This window comes from Trichosurus vulpecula, chromosome 2, assembly GCF_011100635.1.
Source record: "Trichosurus vulpecula isolate mTriVul1 chromosome 2, mTriVul1.pri, whole genome shotgun sequence".
Lineage (NCBI taxonomy): Eukaryota > Metazoa > Chordata > Mammalia > Diprotodontia > Phalangeridae > Trichosurus > Trichosurus vulpecula.
Window position 1 is genome coordinate 108,905,912 of NC_050574.1, and position 25,856 is coordinate 108,931,767.

The window sequence follows — 25,856 nt, forward strand, 5'->3', positions numbered from 1 at the left end:
CCTCCTTCCTTCCCTCCCTTCCCTCCCTCCACATCCCTCTCCATTTTTCTCACTGTAACTTGAAAATATTTCCAAATCAGACCTGGTCACTGCTAGTAGAAGATAATAAGAAGCATTGCAAATGTCAAGGTAAAGGTCATTTTGTTAGCTTGGTCTCCAGGACCAATTAATAAAACTGTTGTAATCTTACTTTTCCCCAACTGACATACCCTTACTGTATTAGGTCTTGGCTTGCCTTGATAGGTCTCCTTGGATAACTCCTTGGATGAACACACTTACAAGTAACAAAGGAAGTTATGCTTCATTATAGCTACAGCCTATTTCCCCTTTGAATTTCCTGAAACTGTTTTTATATAGTTCACATGGTCATTTCCTTAGTTAATCTTCACAGGCTGCAAGCTTAGATAGAGAGCAAATTGCTGAACATGTCTTGACCATGTTGGATTTCCATTTACCCATCACTTCACCAAAGTTGCTTAGCTTACAGAGAAAGGCATTCAGAAAACTTGTCCTCTCTTAGCTGAAAGCCTTAGCTTTCAAATTCCCACTGCAGCCATGACCTATAGTTCTTAGATGTTCTGCTCCAGATTGAAAGAGCAACATAGTTCAAACAACAGTTGGTAGGCTTTTCTATACAGAAGGGACCTGCATTTTTTATGGGAGTCTATGAAGTCATTGAGAACCCTTTCTCTTGGCATTTCAGCATTTTTTTCTTATTTCCATATTATACAGAAAAGTTATATTTGCTATATATTCTGTGCATTTTCCCAGCTTAACCTCATGCACCATTTCATTCATAGTGTAGACTACTGACAATTATTGACTGCTACCCAGGCTCTAACATAACTTGGTACTTTAATGTCTTCATGCTCTATCAGGGGCCTTCCCATTTGGGAATGATTGATGTCTGGATAAGTTTTTCATAGTATGAAAGAGAATTTCTGTACCTCATTCAAGAAGATTAGAATCCTATAATCTACTGCTGTGCGCCTCCCCCCCCACTTACTGTCTCCCAGTTCATCTCTTGATCAGAGTTCTGATAGTCTCTTTCTATGGTTTTGTTGTGATATCTTCTTATAGTAGATACTAGTACTCTGTCTAGTGAGTTGTATCCACCATTCATCTGTATTCACTATTAATTTATGTTACCTTTTTGTCCCAAGTGATTCATGCTTGGCTCCTTGGTGATGTCTTTTGCTCGCTTCACAGCATTCAGTCTTATTTCCAGCTGCCTTTTCAAAACCATTTTGAGCTGGTTGTATTCCTAGACTGTCACTAATTTAGAGTTTTTCTAGAAACATGTTATTGTAAGTCATATTAGCTTGGGCTTTTGTCTAACTGACTAACAGATTTCACTGTTGCTACAGAAGGAATTATGGTAGACAGGAATTTGATTTCCTCAGTTCTGGTCCTAACTAGCTGTGTTAGCTTTGACAATCATTGAACGTGTCTGGATCTCAGCTTTCTTTTTCTCATCTGCAAAGTGAGGGGCTTAGATGACATGATCTCTAGCAGCTCCTTCAGCTCTAATTATGTATTCTATTGCTTACTTGTTACTAACAGGGAGTTTAGCTCGTTGTTTTCAACTTTAAGACTATGAATCTACTATTCTATGCCCAACGGCCTAAGGAAGACACTTGGGCAGCCATGTGGTTTACTTGGTGTTTTGGATAAGTGGAACAATATAAAGTAACTAGGAAAGGATTTCATAATCAGGGCAGCCTCCATAAAAATTAACAATAATCAGTGCTTTCAGACTTATTGTTTTCTCTGTGCTATAAAAACTCCTCTCTAATTAAATTCATCTACCTACCACTTCATCAAACTTATCCCCCAAACAAGACTATAAGGCTATCCTTATAGTATTCTTTGCCTTTCTATTTATGCTATCTATCATCCATTCATCATCTATCTATCTATCTATCTATCTATCTATCTATCTATCTAACTCCTACTTAGCCTTCAAGGCCCAGTGAAATGCTACAAAATTTCACTATAGTTTTCCCTGATCACACTGGCCAGAAATAATCTCCCCTGCTCTAAATCCCTATAATAGAGACTATCTGGAGCAGTCATTGACTTCTTTGAAACATCTTTTTAAAATTGTCTTGAATTCTTAAGTCTTTTATTATTATTGATCATTTTACATGCCCTTTGACTACACGACTTTCACACACACCACACAGTCACTTCATGACTACAATTTTCTGGAGGGCAGAGTATAGACGCATACATCTGTACATTCTTCTTTGAGCTTTGCACATGACAGGTACTCAATAAGTATTTGTTGATTTGATTTTATTGGAGTCACAGAATCTCATTGTTCGGAAGGACCTCAGAGGTCAAACTAATCCAACAGGTCCCTTCCCAAATGGTCATCTAGCTTCTACTTGAAGAATCCCACTGAGGGGAAACCAAGTTTCTCCTAATACAATTCAGTCTACTTTTGAACAGCTCTAGTTAGTAGGAAATTTATTTTTGTACTGAGCCTAAATATGACTCTCTGGCATCTGTCCCCATAGTGAAGAGACAGCAAAGTATACTGAATGATGGTAGATTTGGAGACTGGACAACCTGGTCTTAAAAACTGCCCCAGACACTTCCAAGCTGTGTGATGTTGAATGAGTCACTTAACCTCTCTCAGTTTCAGTTTTCTCATCTGAAAATGAGGGAGAGAGAGTATGTATGGACTAGAAAGCCTCTAAGAACCCTTTCAGCTGCACGTCTATGATCCTCTGATTCTAGGTCTGCCTTCCGGAGCTAAGTATTAAAGTCTAGATGTAAAAGATCAGATGACAGCCTTGCAAATATGTGAAGGCTGATGTCATATCCTTCTTGGGTCTTCTCTCATTGAAACATCACTAGTTCTATCGGGTCACCCTCCTATGACCTAGTCTCCAGTACTCTTGCCACCCACTCACCATCTTCTGGATGCCTTCAAGCTTATCAATGTCCTTTGAAAATATGACACAGTATGTTATATTTTTGATTTGACCTCAGCAAACCTGTAGATAGTGAGATAGTCATTTCATTCTGGATGTTATGACTCTCTTAATTTAATCTAAGACAACTTTTTTGGTTACAACTAAGCCCCATATGGCATGGGGGATAGAGTGCTGGTCCTGGAGCAGGAAGATTTGAGTTTAGATCTCACCTCGGACAATTAATTAGCTGTGTGACCCTGACAAAGGCACTTAAATTCTACCCGTTTCCTCATCTGTAAAGTAGGGATAATAATAGCACCTACCTCTCAGAGTTATTGTGAGGATTAAAAGAGATATTTGTAAAGCGCTCTGCAAATTTTAAAATGCCATACAAATGTTAGCTATTATTAATATTTTTTGGATGACCTACCACCTATTCATGCCTCCCCATCAGGCATTTGTAAAGGAAATTTTTAAGCCACATGAAGGACTTTAAATTTATCTATGTTAAGCTTCATCTTATTGGATTAAACCCTTGCCTTTGGAGGTCTGTTTGAATACTAGCTCTTCTCCAGCATACTAGCTCCCTCTCCCAGATTTGGGGCATTGGCCAATTTGATAAGCATAACATCCATGCTTTCATCCAAGAGATTGGTAAATGGTAAATTGGCAAAAATGTGAAATATGAAATTTAACATTTAAATGGTAAACATTTGATTTAGTTGAACTGGACAATTTATTCTTCTGAGAAAAAGGGCAAGTTGTTTTCTTTCCTGAGGCCTTTAAGGAGTCACCCTTCTTTACTTTTCAATAATGGATTCTGTATAGCAGAACAGATTAATTTGCTGTAATTCTGGTGACTGGAAGCAACTCAGGCACATCTTCTGGTGGGCACAGCTGGTTACTGGGCAACTGAGACAGCTAGATGTATCCAGCACTAAGTCAATGGGGAAAATGTCCTGTCATTGACTTAGCTAAATGACACAATATTTTCTTCTTCTTCTGGGCACTAAAAAATAGGAAATGGTTTATGCAAAAAAGCTCAGGTCCAAGATCTTTTTCATAAATACAATTCACGATTAAGATCACCTTGTTACTACTGCTACCAACCTTCCCCAACAAGTTGACTCAATATCTATTCATACAATTGAGGAACAAAGATGAAGTTTAAGGGTTATGAGCTTGCTTTCTGGCTAAGTGGAAGTAAGGCAGAGAATCAATCTGGGATGCATAATTAAATATTAAAAAGTAACATTAATATCAAGGATAATTAATATAACATAAATATAAAGCCATCAATCCCTTTATCCCATTGATTGGAAAAAACACAATTATTTAATCTGTAGTTAATTTGTTATTACCACTAACTTCTCCCTGCAATTATGATCCTAAAGTACCTGAGAATCATAATTGTGAAACCCTCTTCCTCTAGATATTTGTGAATTTTTTTTTGGATAAGAAGGTGACAGCAACAAGTCCTGTGGGTTCCTGGATAGGACATGAAGAAGGTATCAACAATATTCACCCTTATCACTCTTCTCCTTGCTCCTCTTCCTTTTCTATTAGTTCTTATATTCCCACACTTCAGGTATCCTAGCCTCCAATGAGACCAGCCTCCTTGGCATCATGCAATATACCAGAGAGGTATAGTCAATAAAGAGCTAGTCAAGGGGCCAGGGAAATCTGGATTCCAGTCCCACCTCTGCCATCTAACAGCTCTAACCCTTGGGAAGTCACTTAACCTCTCACAGTTGAGGCAATTCTCTAAGACTGCAAATGGCAGAGAAGATACCTACCTGCATTTGTAAAGGGTGTTTATTCACTTGTGAGTTCCCTGGACCAGGAAAACTACAGGTTGAGCTCCTCTGTAATATATTGTTAACACTATTCACCTAGAATACCTCCCATGTTTGTCTCTCATCCACTGTATCCAATCAGTTAATGAACCTCCTTGTTTCTGCCTTGACAACATCATTTCATATCCGATGTCTTCTCGGTACTTGTATAGCCTCTTCTTTAGTCCGTAGGTCAATTATCACCTCCTACATGAAGTCTTTCCTAGGTTGGACAGTGGAGAGAACCCTTTGTCTGAAGTTAGGAGAATATGAGTTCAAAAATGGCCACAATTAATAGTTCTGTCATGATGGGCAAATCATTTAAACTTTTCCTGACTCAATTTCTTCAATTGTAAAATGGGGATAATAATAACACCTACCACCCAGGGCTGCTGTTGAGAATAAAATGAAATAATATTTGTAAAACACTTTCAGCATAGTGCCTGGCACATTCTTTTTATTCAGTTATGTCCAACTCTTCGTGACCCTGTATGGGGTTTTCTTGGCAAAGATACTGGAGTGGTTTGCCATTTCCTCCTCCACAGGATTAAGGCAAATAGCAGTTAAGTGACTTGCCCAGGGTCACACAGCTAGTAATATCTTGAGGCTAGACCTAAACTCAGATTTTCTTGACTCTAGGCTCAGCACTTTATCCACTGAACCACCTAGCTGCCTCCAAGGCAAACAGAAGTTAAGTGATTTACCAGGCATCACACAGAGAGTTACATATCTGAGGCTGAATTTAAACTTGAATCTTCCTGACTTCAGGTCCAGTACTCTATCCACTGAGCCATCTAGCTGCATCTGGCACATAGTAGGCCTTTAATACTTCCTTCCTTATATCCTTGACTGATTCCCTAAGGGTTAGTGCCATTTTTCTCAAATCACCATGAACTATTGCATTTAATGTCCTTATATTTATTCTGTGTTTATATGTGTACTTGTCTTCCTTGTCAGAATGTATCTTTAAAATATACAGGTAGCTGAGTCAAATTTATAGGAATACTAAGTCATTCCCCAATTGATAAATGGTCAAAGGATATGAACAGGCAATTTTCAGAGGAAGAAATCAAAGATATCTATTGGCATATGAAAAAATGCTCTAAATCACTATTGATTAAAGAAATGCAAATCAAAACAACTCTTAGGTACCACATCTCTCCTGTCAGATTGGCCAACACGACAAAACAGGAAAATCATAAATTCTGTAGAGGACGCGGGAAAATTGGAACACTGTTACATTGTTGGTGGAGTTGTGAACTGATCCAGCCATTCTGGAGAGCAATTTGGAACTATGCCCAAAGGGCTATAAAAATATGCATACCCTTTGACCCAACAACACCATTTCTATGGCTGTGTGCCAAAGAGATCATAGAAGTGGGAAATGGACCTGCATGTACAAAAATGTTTATAGCAGCTCTTTTTGTGGTGGCAAAGAATTGGAAATTGAGAGGATGGCCATCAATTGGGGAATGGCTAGACAAACTGTGCTATACGAATGGAAAGGAATACTATTGTGCTATAAGAAATGGGGAGTAGACGGACTTCATAATAACCTGGAAAGTGGGGCAGCTAGGTGGTGCAGTGAGTAGAGCACCGGCCTCAGAGTTAGGAGGGCCTGAGTTCAAATCCAGCCTCAGACACTCGACACATTTACTATCTGTGTGACCTTGGGCAAGTCACTTAACCCCAATTGCCCTGTCTTCCTCCTGCAAAAACAAACAAAACAAACAAAAAAAAAACAAACATAATAATCTGGAAAGACCTACGTGATCTGATGCTGAGTGAGGGGAGCAGAACCAGGAAATATGGTGAGATAGAAAGGGCATTAGCATTGATCTAACAGAACCTAGATGTGAATCCTGGCTCTGTTACTTACTTCCGGTCTAACCTTGGCTGAGCTTCTTTCCATTTAATAGGAATAATGATAATATAATAATATTATTATTAATAATAATAATAATTCCTGAAATTCTTCCAGTTCTGTATCCCATGATAAATGAAAAAGGCAAGAAGGTGCAATGGAATGGTTCTGTTGTGAAATCAATTTAAAGTCTTTTTTTCCCATCTTAGCACTTTCTCTTTATCTTATACCAAAACAACAGTGAGACTGCTGGGGAAGAAAGTATCTTCTTGCAGCTCTGGCCTGGCCTTGTAGGCAGTAAACAGTCTTTCAGCTGGGGGAGCTGCTCAGGTCATTTAGCATAGTAGGGAGCCACAGAACCTACTGGGAGAACATGGTCAACTGACATCTGGAGTGTCTAGTTATGCATGTACTATTTTAGGAAGAAAATTGGTAAGTTGTGGGAATCCAGATGGTGCAATGCCAGGCCTAGGGTTCAAATCTGGCCTCAGAGACTAGCTGTGTGACCCTGAATAAGTTTGCCTCAGTTTCCTTCCTCATCTGTATAGTGAGCTGGAGAAGGAAATGGTAACCTACTCCAATATCTTTGCCAAGAAAACCCCCAAATGGGGTCGTGGAAAGTCTGACCATGATGGAATAACAACAAGTGATAAGTCACTGAGGGTACTGGAGGATAACAAAGATGGTGAAGGGCCTCAAGTTTATACCATGTAAGGATTGGTTGAAGAAAATAGGAATGTTTGGCCTGTTGGTTTCTTAAGAGCAAAGACCATCTTTTGTCTTTTACTGAGTCCCCAGTGCTTAGCTCAGTGCCTGGAACATTGTAGGAGCTTAACAAATGCTTATTCATATGACTCGACTTGAGAAGAAACCACTTAGAGTTGGGGGTATGGGTTCCACAATAGCTATTTCCAAGAATTTTAAGAGGTACCAGGTAAAAGAAATTCACTTGGTTAAGCTTGGTCCCAGGACATGGTAAAAAAAGTCTCACCTTAATTAATATTACACACCCATGAAGCCCTTAGATGATGAAGAACTAGTGTGGCCATGTTTTCTTTCAAACTGTCAGGAAAAAAAGCCAATGTTAGGCACATAGTCCAGGAGCTTTCATTCAGCCAGGATACTTCTTTCTTCCGAATGACATATTTGAATCACTGTTACTTCAAGAAGTCTCTACAAACTGATGCCAATTCTTCTAGTCACTCAACATATGTTTATTATATATCAACTACATTCAATGCCTTGTAATAGATATTGGGGAGATACAAAGATGGATAAGAATTAAATAAACTATAATATAAAGGAGAGTGACTAGTGCACATGCAAAGAACAGTATACCAGGAAACAGGGGTGGGGAACCTGCAGCCTTGAGGCCACATGTGGCCCCTAGTATAGATAATATAAAAATTCATTCTCTCTGAGAGGAGAAAATCGGGGAAGGCTTCCTGGGGGAGGTATGACACACGGGAGCCCCACGTTGATAGGATAGGTAGGAATTCTATCTACCTACTTTCATACTATCTTATTTTGGAAAGCTCTGTTCAGTGATGTTTTCATTTAAGGGGCTGTCTTAGCATATGCACTAAGTTCTAGGAGAACTGTTTTTGTAGCCGACAGAATGATTAGGAAGCTGCTGTTCAGAGCAGGTCAGTGAAAAACTGTTTGAAGATGTTGTCATAAGGAATTGCAAAGTAGAAGAAGTGTCTCACCCCAATACATTGTCATAGTATTCTGTCATTTCTCTTGTTCACTTCTCAAATTCTGCTGCATATTACAGTGTTTCTTTTGTCACATTTCATCTCCCCCTACAACAGTGTAAACTACTAAAAAGTGAGTATCATGGTCTAGTGGAATATGTGCTGGTATTAGAGTGAGAAGCTCCGAATTTAATTCCTAAATCTACCGCTTCCTAAAAGTATGGCCATGGATAAGTTTCTCTGAGCCTTAATTTTTTTTTTCTTTTTAAAATGTCAATAACAATGAATTCTTGTCAGAATTTTTTAAAAAAGGTAATGCATGCTAAAGATGATGCAATTGTAAGGGGTTATATACTAGTAAGTTAATAATATTTATTTCTGTATCTAGAGCCACCCTCATGATAAATGCTTAATAATTGTTTGGTAAATGAATGAGAGAAGAAGGAGGAGGAGGAGAGGGAGTAAGAGGATGAGGAGGAGAAGAAAAGAATTACAAATGCAGGAAGGAAGAAATATGAAAAGAGAGGAAAAAATAAATTAAATGAGGGAGAAGAGAAAAGTAAGAATAAAAAGAAAAGGAAGGAAGGAACCATGAAGAAATAAAGAAAAGAAATAAGGGGGGGATGGATAAAGGAAGGAAGGGAAGGAGGGAAACAGGTGCTAGTAGTTTTCAAATAATAAGCTAATTTCTACTTAAGGATGGCCGTTTTTAATCTTCCACTAGAATTTTCACCTATAAAGTCTGGTGTTTTGATGTCTACCTCTAAACCTTTTCTATGAATTCTTAGGGGGATGGCTGGTAGTGGTGGTATTAGAAGACAAAGGATGAAAATCCAGTATTATGCTAATGACATCTCACCTTATCTTTCATGTTCTGTCAGCACACTGCTAGATATCCCTTGGCTGTCAGATTGCCTGACATTTTTATTTGCATGAGGCTTAAAATCATCACTTCTAAAAACCAAGTAATATGTACTAAAAAACCAGCACACTTTTAAAGGAACCTGTCCAAGTGACTCAGTGATGCCTGCCCATCTGACTTTATTGGACTCTTACAAAATGGGGTAGGGCATGCTAGAGCCATTCTTTGGGTGATGTCAAATCCTAGGAATGATGAAAGTGGAGAATTAATAATCTCATCAGTTAATTCTGCAAGTTTTCCTACTTCTCCTCTCATGGAGACAATGCCCAGGTAATTCATTTTTTATGGTATTTCCATTACATAAGATATGGTACTTGTCCTCATGTGGCTTAGAGTTTACTAAATTTGTAAACACTGTCCCCAAACACATACACATGCAAATAACAGCTTTAAAATAATATATCATATTCCTTCAATTCAATTTAAACAAGCATTTCTTTACTGTCCACTATGTATAAGAAACCATGACTACAAAGTGCTTTGTGAAGCCTGAGAATAGAAAGCTAGGGGGGTCCAGAACTTCTGGGAGATGATACTTGAATTGGGCTTTAATGAATGGATAGGAATCCAAGGTATGAGGAGGATCAGGGAATGAGAGAGCCTTAGAGAGATAGAGAAGACTATGAGTTTAAGTAAAAGGGGAAAGAATAAGGCCTTTATAGCATCCACTCTGCTTTGTATGGAGTATAGAGTAAGGGAAAAGAACTGATATAAGGCTAGAAAGGTTACATGTTGCCAGATTGTGAAAGGCCTTAAATCATAGGCTAAGAAATTGAAACTATTAAGTAGTAAGAAGAAAATCATTGCAAAAGTTTGCTCAGAGAAGTGATATGAAAATGGTTTAGAATCAATATGAAGGCTAATTTGGAGGAGAACAGAGTAGAGATAAGAAGACCTATTGAGAGGAACTTGCAACCATCCAAATGGTTAGTAATGAAGTCTTGCCAGTGGGAAGAGAGAAGGAACAGAAGTGAGAGGTATTACTGATGTAGAATTGATAATATTTCATAGGATCATAGTTCTGGAGCTAGAAGGTACCATAGAGACCATCTAGTCCAACCCCTGAATTTCATAAATGAGGAAACTAGAACCTAGAGAGGTCAGGGTAATTATCCAAGGTAACAGAAGTAGTGAGTCAAACTCAGGTCCTATAACTGCAAGTTCAGTGTACCTTCTATTGGGCCATACTGGGAAAAAGAAAATAACCAGATTTTAAGTCAGCCAATCAACAATCATTTCTTAGTGACTGACTTCGTTGTGCTCAGTGTGGTACTATTATAATTGTGTTGTCATGTAGATCATTGTTGTCGTTACATTCTCAAAACAATTAGATGACTGTTGGATTGATAATCTAAACAAGTAGGACTTCTAGGCTCAATTCATTTTGATGACATTCCTCACAGGTAAAACATAGTGTCAAGAGCATTGGATTTAAAGCAACATAGACATAGAGGAAAGGTGAAGTGATGGGGGTGAGGCAGGAAAGGCTTCATGCAGAAGGTGGAACTGAAGCAGAGTCATGAAGAAAACCAGATGATACTAATAAGCTGAGGTGGAGAAGGAGCATATTCTATGTATGCAGGGTAATGAGGGTTAAGGCACAAAGATGGTAGATGGACTGTTGTGTTTGAGAAGCAACAAGAAAGACAATTTGACTAGGCCATACATAGAATGTGGGAGAGAGAGAAATTTGCATGGATCATAGGAGATACAGTGAATGAGTGTGCCCTTGACACAAGACAAGCCCATTTTGAGGAATTATAAGATCTATTGAAGATGTTGAATTTGAAGTAATGGGGTATTATCCAGATAGAATTTCTATATAAGCATTTGAAAATGTGGGGCTATAGTTTGAGTGAAATGTTGAGGCTAGAGATAAAGACTTGATGATTATCTGTATAGATCCAATGATTCAACTGACATAATGAATCATACTGTTAAGGAAGAGAGTATACAAAAAGATAGATGGAGGAATATGCATTTATTTTTTATTAGTTTATTTATTTTTAGTTTTCAACACTTACTTCCATAAGTTAAATTTTCTCCCCCTCCCTCCCCTCTCCCTCCCCTAGATGGCCTGCAATCTGATTATAGGCTCTACACATGCATTTATATTAAACATGTTTTCACATTAGTCTTGTTGTATAGAAGAATTATAAGGTATGGGAGAAACCATGAGAAAGAAAACAAAACAAAACAAAAGAACAACAACAAGAAGAAAATTGTCTGCTTCGCTCTGCATTCAGACCCCATAGTTCTTTCTCTGGATGTGGATGGTATTTTCCATCATGAGTCCTTTGGACTTGTTTTAGGTCCTTGAATTGCTGAAAAGGGCTAAGTCTATCAAAATTAGTCATCGCACACTATGGCTGTTACTGTATACAGTGTTCTCCTGGTTCTGCTCCCCTCACTCAGCATCAGTTCATGTAAGTCTTTCCAGGTTATTATGAAGTCCGTCTGCTCCTCATTTCTTTTAGCACAATGGTATTCCATTACATTCATATACCACAACTTGTTCAGCCATTCCCCAATTGATGGGCATCCCCTCAATTTCCAGTTCTTGGCCACCACAAAGAGAGCTGCTATAAATATTTTTGTACATGTGGGTCCTTTTCCCATTTTTATGATCTCTTTGAGATACAGCCCTAGAAGTGATATTGATGGATCAAAGGGCATGCACATTTTTATATGTCTTTTGGACATAGTTCCAGTCTCCAGAATGGTTAGATCAGCTCACATATCCACCAACAATGAATTAGTGTTCCAACTTTCCCATATTTTCTCCAACATTTATCATTTTCCTGTTTTGTCATGTTAGCCAATCTGATAGGTATGATGTGGTATCTCAGAGATGTTTTGATTTGCATCTCTCTAATCAATAGGAATTTAGATCATTTTTTCATATGGCTATAGATAGGTTTAACTTCTTCCTCTGAAAATTGCCAGTTGATATCCTTTGACCATTTATCAATTGGGGAATGACTTGTATTCTTGTAAATTTGACTCAATTCTCTATATATTTTAGAAATGAGGCCTTTATCAGAGACAGTAGTTGTAAAAATTCTTTCCCAGTTTTCTGCTTCCCTCCTAATCTTGGTTGCATTGGCTTTGTTTGTGGGAAAAAGTATTTATACAGAACTAATTATGCCCTCTTCTAAGCACTTTTACAAATCTTATCTCAACTGATCCTCCCCCAGATTTGAACCCAGGTTTTTCAGACTTCAGCCCTAGCACAGTGGCCACCAGCTACCTCTGGTGAAAAAGACAAGAATAGAAGATTACCAAGCAGCAGTGAGATTCCAAATGCAACAATGCACCACAGTTTTATATAGTCAGTGTGATTATCTTAATTTGTGACTTTGTGCCTTTTGGGAACTTCCGCACTATTTTGTAAGAGAATTGTAAACTCATTTTGGGACAGAGAAAGTATTGTATTTATCTTTGCATCAGGCTTTAGAAAGGATTCTTGTCAGATATGTGTTGAAATACTTGGCCTCTGGCCTGTCTATCAGCTCAAGATTCTGTGGTTGTGTATCTCTCTCCCTCAGGGACTACTGTGAGGCCTTGAATATATTGTTTATAGAAGGAACTTGCACATAATATTTGCATAATTAATATTTATTGAGCTGTCTCTTGATTTGCAGAATGATCTACCACTGAGTTCCTTTCAAGTGATCTACCCTGAAGGAGGGGACTCAACATGCATATTTTAAAAATTTTAAATAAATGTTGTTGTTCGGCTATTTTTCAGTTGTGTTTGACTCCTTGTGACCCCATTTGGGGTTTTCTTGGCAAAGATACAGGAGTGATTCTGGAGTTATTCTTCAGCTCATTCTATAGATGAGGAAACTGAGGCAAACAGGGTTAAGTGACTTGCCCAGGGTCACAGTGCTAGTATGTGTCTGAAACCAGATTTGAACTCAGGCAGATGAGTCTTCCTGACTCCGTGTCTGGCACTCTATCCACTGTGACACCGAGCTACTCCAAATATTTTATTGATGCTCTTTTAAAAAAAAGTTATTATCCCTCACCAACCATGCATCCCTTTGCAAAATGGAACCCACCCTTGTGAAAACAAAGTATGGTTAAGCAAAAAAACAAAAAACAAAAAAAAAACAACCCCCCAAACCAATACATGACAATGTTTGACAAGGTAGATCACATTCCATAATGATCTACACTATTCTTCTTCCCCAAAGAGGAAAGCATTCTTCCTTGTTAGTCCTCTGAAGTCACAATTGGTGCCTGGCATGATCAGATTTATGATTATCATAGCATCATAGATTTAGAGCTGGAAAGAACCTTAGAAACCACATAGTCCAATCCTCTTATTTTACAAATGAGGAAATTGAGGTTGATAGAAGTTGAATAACTTGACCCAAAGTCACACAAATAGTAAGGGACAGATCTGGGAAATGAACTCAGGTTCTCTGACTTCAAATGCAATATGTTACCCCCGACCTCTTTTCACATCACTGTGATAAATGTGCCAGTGTTTCTATTGATTCTGTTTTCTGTGTCAGTACATACAAGTCTTCCCAAGTTTCTCCAACTTCTTTAGTCATTGTTCCTTAGAGCACAACAGTATTCCATTACACTCTTGTATCACTGTTTGGCCAGCCATTCCCCAATCAATGGGCTCTTAGCTTCCATTTCTTTGCTGCTACTAAAAGTATTGCTGTGAATACTTTAGTACTTATGAGACCCGGCCCTCTGTCTTGGGGGTATATGCTTAGCAATTCTGGGCCGAAAGGATATGTTTTTGTCAAAATGTCTATTGTACAAAATGAGGTATACCTGTGCATATATTAGAGGTAATCACAGTTTCAGGTGTTTTTCCCTCCTTTTCATGTGATTGCATAAGACACACCATTAGACAGTCTGCCAAGACTGAATTGATTTCTGAAAAAGCTTGAAACAGACTTACTTTAAGTCAACCTTGTCAACTAATCTGTTGACACTTTGGGGCACTAAAAGATTTTGTTATCCTACCCAGCTGTGTAAGGGCACTACTTCCTGCATCTTAAATCTCAAAATGAGGACAATCCACTTACTGAGCAAAAAATCAGCAATGTTGGACCTAAAGGTCACAACCTACTGCCTAATGGTTGTCTTGGGCACCTGGCATGAAGACAGGAATTGATAACAGAAGACTTGGCTTATGGAGTCAAATCTGTGCCACTTGGTTGCCCTTGTATATTACTTTAGAGAAAAATTACTTTAGAGGAAGCATGCTGGTATTAAACTGGCTGTGACAAATAGGAAAGTGCTCATCCCTTAATATCATTAAGTAGCTATTGGTGTCAAAATCCAAACAGGTGGGATTGCTAGTTTTGGTGGCATACCTCACAGCCAGAGCATAGTGGAAGGAGCATTGGATTTTCAAGAACCTAAGAAGACCCTGTTTCAAGTCTTTTTTCTGCCCTCATTCTAGTCTTACGACTTTGGGAAAATTATTTTATCTTAGTTTATTCATCTTCAAAATGGAGATGATAACCTTGCTCTGTCTCTTCCACAAAGCTAGAGGAATAAAGTGATATATGTATATACACACACACATACACAGACATAGACACAGACATAGACATAGGCATATACATACACATACACATATAGGAAAGTACATTGTCATTGATAAGGTCCTCTAAGATATTTATTTCTATAATTACGTGTTCATCCTTGATTACTTACAAATAGTATTTTTATTCTTCTTATTGTAATTCTTGATTCTGTCTATATGCTGTTCCCATCAGGTGATAACATTATCTCTTTAAGAAATAACTACAGTCAACTAAAGGTACCTTAGTGAAGTGGAAGGTGCATAGAGAGAATTTAGAGTCAAGGACCTGGGTTTGAATCCTGACTCTACTACTCAGTACTTCCACAAATCATCAAACCTCTTTGGATCTCAATTTATTCACCTGTAGAAAGGAGGAGTTGGATTAGATGATCCCTTTCTAAAAAACCTGATCCTCTCTTATAAAATAAGAAGATGGGACTTTGTGATTTGTAAGGTTCTTTACAGCTCTAAATCTATGATACTACAACACCAATAACTCTGATCATTACAGTCACCAACTGTGACTTCAGAGGACTAACAGAGAAAAATGCTTTCCTCTTTGGGGAAGAAGAATAGTGTGCTGTATGATTATGGAATGTGATCTACTTTGTCAAACATTGCCACGTGTTGTTTGTTTTGCTTAACTGTACTTTGTTGTCACAAGAGAAGGTTCCATTTTGCAAACGGATGGCTGATTAGTGAATGATATTTTAAAGGGCATCAATAAAATATTTGGAGTACCTAGGTGGCACAGAGGATAGAGTGCCAGGCCTGGAGTCAGGAAGACTCATCTTCCTGAATTCAAATCTGGCCTCAGACAATTACTAGTTGTGTGAGAGAACTTTTAACAACAATAAATGTAAATTCCTGAATGGGTCACAAAATTCATTTGCTGGTACAAATGATAGAAGTGTTATGAATGGATAACAGTTCAGGCAGAAAAGACTTGTGGATTTTAGCAGATTGGAAGCTAGTGATGTGAGTCATCAGGAAGAATGTTTGGTTGCTGGTCTGCCTCTGTGATTTCACTGATATTGGTAATTCTCCATGCTTCCCCTGCCCCATTCCCCTTCCCATGCAGTCAAACAACTAATTTACTTACAGTCTCATGCAGTTGTCTAGGGGTGCTAAAAGGTTAAATTGCTAGGTCCGGATTACATAGTTGAGAGTGTCCAGTAGGTATCAAGGCAGGAATTAAACCCAGTTCTTTTTGATTCCAAAGTGGGCTTTCTATTACACCATATTGATCCATGGCAACTATCCCTTCCATCACCACTACGCTACCCCCCAAAAAAGCTCCAAACTTTAATGATTGATTATGATCATACTCTACACTAATAAAGGCATTCACAATGAGGGAGGTGATTATTGTCATTTTGTTGTGCCCTTGTCAGACTACTTGTAGTGCATTCAGTTCTGGGCACCATGTGGCAGGAAGTGTGCTGACAAGTTGGAACATCTCCAGAGAAGGGTGACTAGGGTGTCAAAAGAACTTGAAATCGTGCTAGATGAAGATCAGTTGAACGAAGCGGAGATTTTTAACCTAGAGAAGACATCAGGGACCTGACAGCTGTCTTCAAAAGTTTAAAGGGTAGGCCCATGACAAAAGGATTAGATTTATTTTGTTTGTTCCCAGAGGGCAGAACAAGGAGCAAAAACATTGAAGAAATAGTGAAGTACATTTCATGGTTATATATAAAGAATGACTTTAAAGCTCTTGGCCCCAGATAGAATGGGCTGCCTTGGAAGTTATTGGATTTCTGCTTCTGAGAGAGAGCTATGAATGAGTGAATGAATGAATGGAGGATTTATTAACTTACTAAATGCTGAGCAGTGCTGGGGATTTAAATACAAAAATGAAGAAAAGCTGCTCTCAAGGAGCTTTTGATCTAATGGGGAAAACTACATATAAGGATGTATTGGTGGGGAGAAAGGTCTTTTTATATGAAAAGTCGTTACTAGGATGATAACTGTAGGGCCACAAGAGGGGTAAATTAACATACCCTTTCTAGCAACAATGGCAGTAGTAATTTAATTATTGTTCCCCAACTAAAAAAGGAGAGGAATGTGGTTAGGGTTGGGGGGAAGGTGAAGAGAAGGACAAAGCTTCTCCTCCAGCAACACGGTCTTTTGTCTGGGTGGCAAGACAGCTGGTGCGAAGAGGGGGAGTAAGGTAAAGCATAGCCGATGTTACTTTGACATAGCTAATCATGTGAAATAAGTTTAAATCAGGTCAGAGGGACCTCAGAATAGGAGTTCTGGAATCAAAAGAGTTCAGTCCTCTAGGATAGAGTCTTTAAGGAAAGAATGAATAAGCCCTTGTCAGAGAAATTTAAAAATGTTATTCCTCTTTAGATATAGGCTGTCCTGGGGTGACCTCTGAGGTCCTTTAAACTCAAATGTATCTGAGATTAGGGGCATTATCAGAGTGTGCAAAAATTGTTGCTTAGCAAAGGCACTGTACCTGGTATTCTCTTGGTTCATCTGGCTATTGATCACCTCTCAGTTGATATGGACACTTTTCTTTCACTTCCCCTTCAATGTTTATATCAATTACCTGTCTAATATCCTGGCTCACACTTGGCAACCACTATTGTGTATTTTCTATGGTAACTAGACTCTCTCTGACACCCAGATTCTGACTTCTCCTCAGCAATCTATCAGTTTATTTCTCTGTGAACATTTAGCCCTTCTTCATAAAGGGCATATTTTCTCCTGCTTACATGTACCTGGCTGGTAAGCCTTTCCTAACCCAGATATAGAAGGCTATTCTTTTCAGGTATAACCAATGGTAATTTACATATATATATGTATACACACATGTATAACATATACACAATACATATATGCACACCCATTTATGTATATAGATACATGTGTGTATACACAGGCAACATCTAAAGGTGTTGTTCAGTCATTCAGTCATGTCCAATCTTTGTGATCCCATAGACCATAGCACTCCAGTCCCTTCTTTCCTACACTGTCTCTCCAAGTCTGTCAAGCTCATTTTCAACATTTCCATGACACTATTTATCCATCTCATCTTTTGCCATCCCCTTTTCTTTTTGCCTTCAATCTTTCCCAACATCAGGGTCTTCTCCAATGAGTTCCATCTTCTCATCATGTGGCCAAAGTATTTAAGCTTCAGCTTCAGTATTTGACCTAACACTCCTTCCTCTGTGCTATACTGCTTTTCTGTTAGACCAGATCTTTTTATAGACCTCCTCTCCTTTTCTCTATATCTCCCAGTGAATAGTCTGAATTAATTATTAAGTATTGATTGATTTGATCTCCTTGCTGTCCAAGGGACTCTCAAGACTCTTCTCCAGTACCACAATCAATGATAATTCTTATTACATGCCATCATATATGTGTGTGTGCATGTGTATAGGCATGTATGTATGTAAGTATATATTTGAATTGGACCTTGAGGTCCATAGAGCACTTAACTTTGTGAAGGACTTAACTAAAGCATTTTTGGCCCCCTTTTTACATATAGAGAAATAGTCACAGTGTAGTTAATTGACTCACTTACTTATGGTAACAGCAAGAGGAGGAGCCAGAATTCAAACCCAGGTCTCCTGACTCTAATGCTAACACTCCTTCCTCTATGCTACACTGCTTTTCTGTTAGACCAGATCTTTTTATAGACCTCCTCTCCTTTTCTCTACATCTCCCAGTCAAATGTATTTGTAATTGCTTAGTCATATACTCCTGGAAGCATCATTATCCCAAGGTCATTCTCCTTGGGACACAGCTTATCAATTCTAGTAGTAAAACATAGCACCTAAAAGAAAACACAGCACTACAGATTTGATTCTACTGTACCGTGTGACTCTGACCTTTCTAGTCTTGAACGCTATGTTGTTCTTAATGCGGCTGAAAATCATATTAGGGCAGTTTATATTTTTGTAAATATTCTTCACTTAAATTGTTAAATTTATTGGTATATAATTGGGCAAAATAACTCCATATAATTTCCTTAATTTCATCTTCATTAGAGGTATATTTGCCCTTTTCATTTTTAATACTGGTCATTTGGTTTTCCTCTCTCTTTTTAAAAAATCAAATTAACCAATGGTTTATCCATGTTATTTGCTCTTCATAAAACCAACTCCTAGTGTTATTTATTAATTCGATGATTCTTTTACACTCAATTTCATTAATCTCACGGGGAGGGGGAGGGAAGGAAAAAAAGGGAAAAATCATATTAGGGGTTTGTTTTGGTTAGAATTTGTGCTGCCATGCCATAAAACACTGTTTATTCACCTTAGTTCTTAGTCTGATAACCCTTGCTCTTCCAATATCTTTTTTACAGATGAACTTCTCTCTAGCTATGCTCCCCCCCAAAATAACAACAAACAACACAAAAACAAAACCTGATTATTCTTGTGAAGTTGAATATTTTTAAGCCAAGTATAAGGCTTTAAATTTATTCCTATGAAATGTCATCTTATTATATGCAGCCGAGCATTCTAGCTTGTCAAGATATTTTTGAATCCTGACTGCCATATATTGTGCTTGCTCTCCCTACTAGCTTTGTGTTATCTGAAAATATGATGCTCTCAGTTGCCACATTATTTATTTATTAGCAGAACAACTCTAATTTTTCTTCCACTAGATAGCCCCTTATACTTGAAAGCAGCTATCATGTCTACTCTTATCCAGGCTAAATATTTCCAGTTCCGTCGGAGAATTCTTCTCTTATATCACATACTACAGTCCTCTCATCATCCTGATCAGCTTCTTCTGGACAACACTTCATCTTGTCTATTATTTTTTTCCCCAAAAAATATGATGCCAGAAATGAACTCAGTATTTTAAATGTGACCTGATTAGGAGAGTGTATAGTCAAAGTATTAGCCTCCCTTCTTCCAGACATTATGCCTTTATTTTTGCAACCCTAGGGGAGGATTTTTTTCCTCTGGCTACCATGTTTTGTTAACTTGCAATAACCCTAAGATCTTTCCCAAAAGAACTGTTGTTTATCCATGCCTACCAACTTTATCACTTTGAAGTTTATTATTTTAAACCTTAATATGGAAAACTAATTTTATTCCTGGACAATTTCATGTTATTGGATTTATCTCAAGTGAGCGTTTTGAAAAATACCCATTTCATCCGCATTGGTTTCTTCAGATTGATCTCCACCTCCCCTTTTTTCTTCATCAGAAACATTTCTACCTAGGTCTTCAGAATTTCATTCTGAAGTGCTTCCCAACCCTTCTCCCCTCTTTCCCTACCCCCAGGGCTGAATACCTTATCAAAACATTAGGCCACTGGATCCTACCAATCACTTGGTAATCAGAACATATCCAGATATGTTCTCCCCAAGTGTATAATATGTGCTAGTCCATTCCCGACTTTCATCTTATTTTCTATGAGGAGTTCTGTAGAGAAGTCCCTTTCCATAAAGGTGATTCCAGTTTCTTCTTCAGCAACTAGATCCTAGATTTGTCAACTGAGAACTAGAAAAGACCCTAGATATCTTTTGTTTTAACAGATGAATAATCCTGACATTTTACAATAGAAGAAGTTAAGACCCATAGACGTTTGGAAACTTAGCCAAGGTCACATATAGGGAGTAAGTGGAAGAATCAGGATTCACACCTAAGTCTTCTGACTCCAAATCCAGTGTTCTTTTCACCGTGCCAAGTTTCTCCTTTCTAATACAATGTACTGGCTAACAAATGTTTAAAGATTCACCCCTAGGAGACCCAGAAATGTGAAAGGTTTTTTTCTCTCAAGATTAAGGGAAGATATCTAGTGTCTACTGGCCATTGGCAGACCTATCTGTTCAGCTCAGCTCAGCAGCTAGGGTGATTGCTGCCTAGGTTTCAGAAGAAAGAGCAAATTAGTCTCAGTGGAGCAAGACCCTGCCACAAGTTTATTGAAAGATAGCATCAGGTCGGGAGGCCCAAAGCTTATATGTAACATGGACTTGCATACATGCATTAATATTTTCTCCCTCTCCCCGCTTGTCTCTCCATCTCTGTCAGTATCTCTCTGTTTCTGTCTTTCTGTCTGTCTCTGTCTGTCTCTGCCTCTCTCTCTCTCTCTCTTTCCCTCCCTCCTTCCCTCTCTTTCTCCCCTCTCTCCCCTCCCACATTTCTCACTTGCTACTAATTATATTCATATCCAGACTCTGGGTCTGTCAGCTTGTTTCCGAGAACTGTCTTCTCTTATGCAGTTACTATAGGGGATTGTGAACAGAGCAGACTCAGTATATCTGCCAGGGTTTTATCCTCACAGTCCCCCAGATGCTTGTATTACTTTGTATAAGGATACTAGAACCCAGAGCTACACACAGTCTCAGGATTTAATTCTATTCATATAGCCAGTCACTCTTCAAAAGAGCACACTGACACCCAGCTCCTCCTCATACCACCTCTCCATCTAAATGTGTCCACTGGATAGTTTCTCCATGCTCTACTGGGAACACACCAAGTATTCGGATCTTTTACCTGCATACCACAATCACCAATATCAAGAGACTCTATTGATACTTTTTAGTAAGGGTGTAAGTTACATGTGTAGACAGTTTAAAGCATGCTGTCCTGTCCTTCCCTTAGGATTGTCAACTTTTCTAGCCTCTCCTATATTCTTCACTTCTCCCTATTACTACAAGAAGAAGGAACAGTGAGTACCCCACTGATAGAGAAATTGGTATCACATTCCTTCTCTATGTCAATAGCATATTTCAATGTCTAATCACTATTTTGATCTTTCTAAAAATCTGTACTACCTTCTATATATTCCTAGTAGGTCTCTTCATCTCCCAGGTTAATTAAGTGCCTTCTTGTCTTTTCATTTTTGCTTTGGTCTCCATTCTCTGTCTTCTTTCCGTTTTGCCTCTTCCAAAGCTGAGGCTCTATCGTCATTGGGGCTACAAGTTTCTAATCAATTCCACATTTCCTAAGTGGAAGTTCACCCAAAAAAGTAACCTAAACCCTCAGGTATCTGAACTAGAAGGCAAAGTCACACCTTCAAATTGCCTTGGGATTTATACGCCAAACACATTCACTCACAGTGACTTGAATTCTCTCAGTTTTCAGAACAAGCTTGAGTAACTAATGACTCTGCTTGCACACAATTATGTTCAGTAATCACTCTTTCTGCTTCTAGGGAGTCCAGAAACCCAAACACTGACTCTATCCTCCATACACAAAAATTCCACTCTGTACTTCATTACAAACACCCAGAGGCCAGCCTCCAACAATATCCATACCACCAATTACCAGTCAGGAGAATGTCCTGTCTCTCTAGTCTAACCTGGGGGAATCAATTCATAACTCTAGGTAGCTGTGAGTCCTATTTACCTCTACACATATCTGCCACCGTTTCCAAATTTATTAACACAGTTTAGGCAGAAGAGTAAACTTTTCCATTAAGGATAAACTGGCCACAAGATCCAGCCCATAAAATATGTTTCATGGGTACTGTAAATAAAAGGTGGGATAAAGAAGGTAAATAGCAGCTCCTGCTGAGGCCAGAGCACTTGGACTTCCAAAATGAGGTGAAGGAGGCTCCCCAAGGCCTGCAAACTAGGGCAGAAGTTTTCAGGACAAATACAGGCTGTTCCTAAAGTCTGGACACATAGGAAATTTGGAGTTATTGCATCGAGTTCATGTGAATCTTGCAAAGCGCATCAACCTTTGCATCACGAATGATGGAAATCATATTGAAAATTTGTTAATATTCCAATTAAATACAATGTTGAAAATTTCATTCATTTCATTTCTTAAAAAATATGCATTTTTTCCTATGTGTCCAGACTTTAGGAACACCCCATATAGTCAAGGATCATTTCTCACTGAGATTTTAGGGGGGTGACATAGATGTTGGCTAGTGGATTGAAGGTGATAGAAGATAACTCATTGAGGAGGACAGGACAGTCCTTGCTTAGGTGGCTATGGAAAGGCAACTCTGGAAAGCTGTGGAAGGACAACGCTGGTTAGATAATCCCATGGTAATGGAATTAGAATTTATTTAACATCAATCTGTGCAAAGAAGAAACATGTAATGACAGGAAAAATCTAAGGAGAATAATAAATATGTAGTAGTTAATGGAAGGACCACATGTGAGTTTCTTATCCTTATTCTGAACCCTACTTTCTTCCGCTTCCATATTTCTCTGTAATACTCCATACTCAAGCTTATCGAAGTAGAGCATTTCCAGCATGAAAGCTCCCACCAACAATGTTGACCTCTGCGAACTTATGGCAGTAGCTAGGTGGCCTAGTAGATAGAGGACAGGGCTCAGAGACAGGAAGAGCTGAGTTCAAATGCAGCCTCAAGACAATTACTAGAAGTGTGTAACCCTGGGTGAGTTATTTAACCTCTGTTTTCCTCAGTTTCCTCATCTGCAAAATGGACATAGTAATAGTACTTACTACCCCAGGGTTGAGAGGATCAAATGTGATAATAATTGTAAAGTGCTTAGCACAGTGCCTGGCACATAATAAAGTTATAAATGTTAGCTATTATTATTACTTAGTAGATAAGTCCAAAAGAGATACCCAAAGTACACACTATCTAGGGGGCTTACCCAGACTAGTTAAGCATAAGAGGCAAGATTTGAACATAGGTGTTCTGGAGTCCTGATTGCAAACTCAAAAGTCTGTCCAGTTGATAATGCTGCCTCCATAGGGCTTCTTAGCATTCCTTACATAGCTAATAAGTTGTCTACAAAATAGTGGAAGGGATGAGATGATCATAGTTCTATGGTTTCCCAGATCACCGGGGGTTGGGGACTGAGAAACAAGGACACGTGGCAATTTCTAAAAGATATACCTATGAATTCATACTTTGGCTAATGAGTGGTGAAAAGGGGTAAGGGTCCATTGGACCCTTACCTGTGTCACCATAGCTATTGTACCCAACCACTAATAACTTGATTAAGTTTGGGGAGAGGTGGCTTGGAGTCAGATGAGCTTAGTTTATATCACAGGGACTTACTAGCTGTTCAACCTTGCATAAATCATTTAGCTTTTCTGTATACTACCTACTTCACAGGGTCACAATGAGGAAAGGTTTGGGGGTTTTTCCCCATTTTTAAAAGGCTTTGTAAATATGTACTGTTATTCCAATTTTTGCACCCTGACTGGTAATTGGAGATTGCACAGGTTGCCCTTGTTCACAAATACACATAAGTTGATTGTTCTAAGGTGTTGTCTTTTATTTAATCATTCCCTTATCTTCTGGATGGGCTTTCCTGGTGATATTCACTGGTTAGCATGTTTCCTGCTGCTGAGAAAGTGGGTAAGCAGCTGCTTCAGCCCGCAGCCCATGCTAAACCAACAGCTGATTGCTTGTGGGGCAGGTAGGGTTGAGGAGGGGAGAAGTGGAGTTAGCAAAGGAGAGCTCATAAAGTTGAGGTTTTCTCTTTTTCACCCTTGACAAATGAGCAATCAAACCCCAAGGATCTTCTACAAAAACAGGTTTATGTTGATATATGAAATTTCAGCTTGCAGTCAAGGAGATTCATTGATGAAAATCTGAGTTCCTACCTAAATCCAGTCATTGGAAAGTGTATTCTGGGGGACCAATCTGCCAGAGTTATTGGATAGCCCAGCCCCAGCCACAAGTATGACTTCTGAGAGCCCCACAGAGCATGGAGCCCCATGGCAGGGAGAGCGAGAGAGCAGAGATGGGAAGCTCACAGGGCAGTGCAGAGAAGCATCAGGTAATTGGTACATTAGCTCTGCAGAAACAGCATGTCTGGTATTGAGAGCCAAAGGGGGTCCTGTCAACTCACTGTTGCATACATTCTTTATCAGCAGGGTCTCAGCTTGGCCCTCTTTTTTTCTCAGCATCCTGATTCATTGATCAACATTATAATCATATTTCTACCTGCCTTTTATATTTTACCTCCTATCCTTCCACTTCCTCTCCCTCACTGAGTTGCACCCTAACCTTAACTCCACAGCTCCCACTTTTTTACTCCAGAATAGGATTATCAATTTAGTGTTAGAAATGGGGACTGTCTAGTCCAACATCCTTATTTTTTCATATGAGGAAACTGAGGCCCAGAGAAGTGAATTGACCTGCTTAAGGTCACTTCTCTATTAAACCAAGCTGCCTCTTGATAGAAGAAGCTTGGCACCTCTCAGACTCTGATACTTCTCTCTTTAGTAGAGGAAGGACACACCATAAAACCAAGGAACAAAAAACCAAATGGCATTAGATTTTGATTATCAGAGAACATGAATCATATTTTCACTGAATTCCTGAATCTTAGTCCATTGGAGCTAGAAGGGTCCTTAGAGATTGTTCAGTCTCATTCTGTCATTTTATAGGTAAAGAGTTTGAACCCAAGAGAAATGAAGTGATTTATCTAAGGTCACATAGATGGTAAGTGACCAGAATCCAGGGGTTCCAATTACAAATCCAGCACAATTTGCTGAAGAGTTAATGTGTTGTAGTTGAAAGTGTTTTAGATTTGGAGTCAAAGGACATTCATAAGTTTAAATCCTACCTTTATCAATTAATACCTCAATGAACTTAGGCATTGGTTATCCTCAAACAAAGGCTGGATAACCACTTGTCAGGGGATCTATATTCAAGAATGGGTTGGCCTCTAAGGTTCCTTTCTTAGAGCATATGATCCATGATCTTGTTATTTTCTTATATATCTATTTATTGGTTTGAATTGGAGCTTCTTTTCTCTCTTTTGATTGTATCCACAGGAGCCTCAGTTTAACTAGAATTGATGCCACAATATGGACGGTATCATTTTGTTTGTGGGCACAATGGGTCCCATCATGCATGGTAATCCCACTCTGCTTTATAGTCACTGTCTCCTTCAGGTGGTTGGAGGCATCTCTGTCTTGAAAGTGTTTTCCACCTACTGAAATCAGTAGCAGAATTTCATGAAGTGCAAAACAATATACACAGCCTAGGTTAACTCTGAGGCAAGGAAAAAAGAAATAGGAATATGATTTTGTTCTATTTTTGCCAAATCAAATCTTTGCTGAGAATGAGACTTGGCTCTGTGACTCTTCTCTGAGATCCTGTCCTAGAGGTAGATGCCAAGTGCACAGGGCTGTCACATT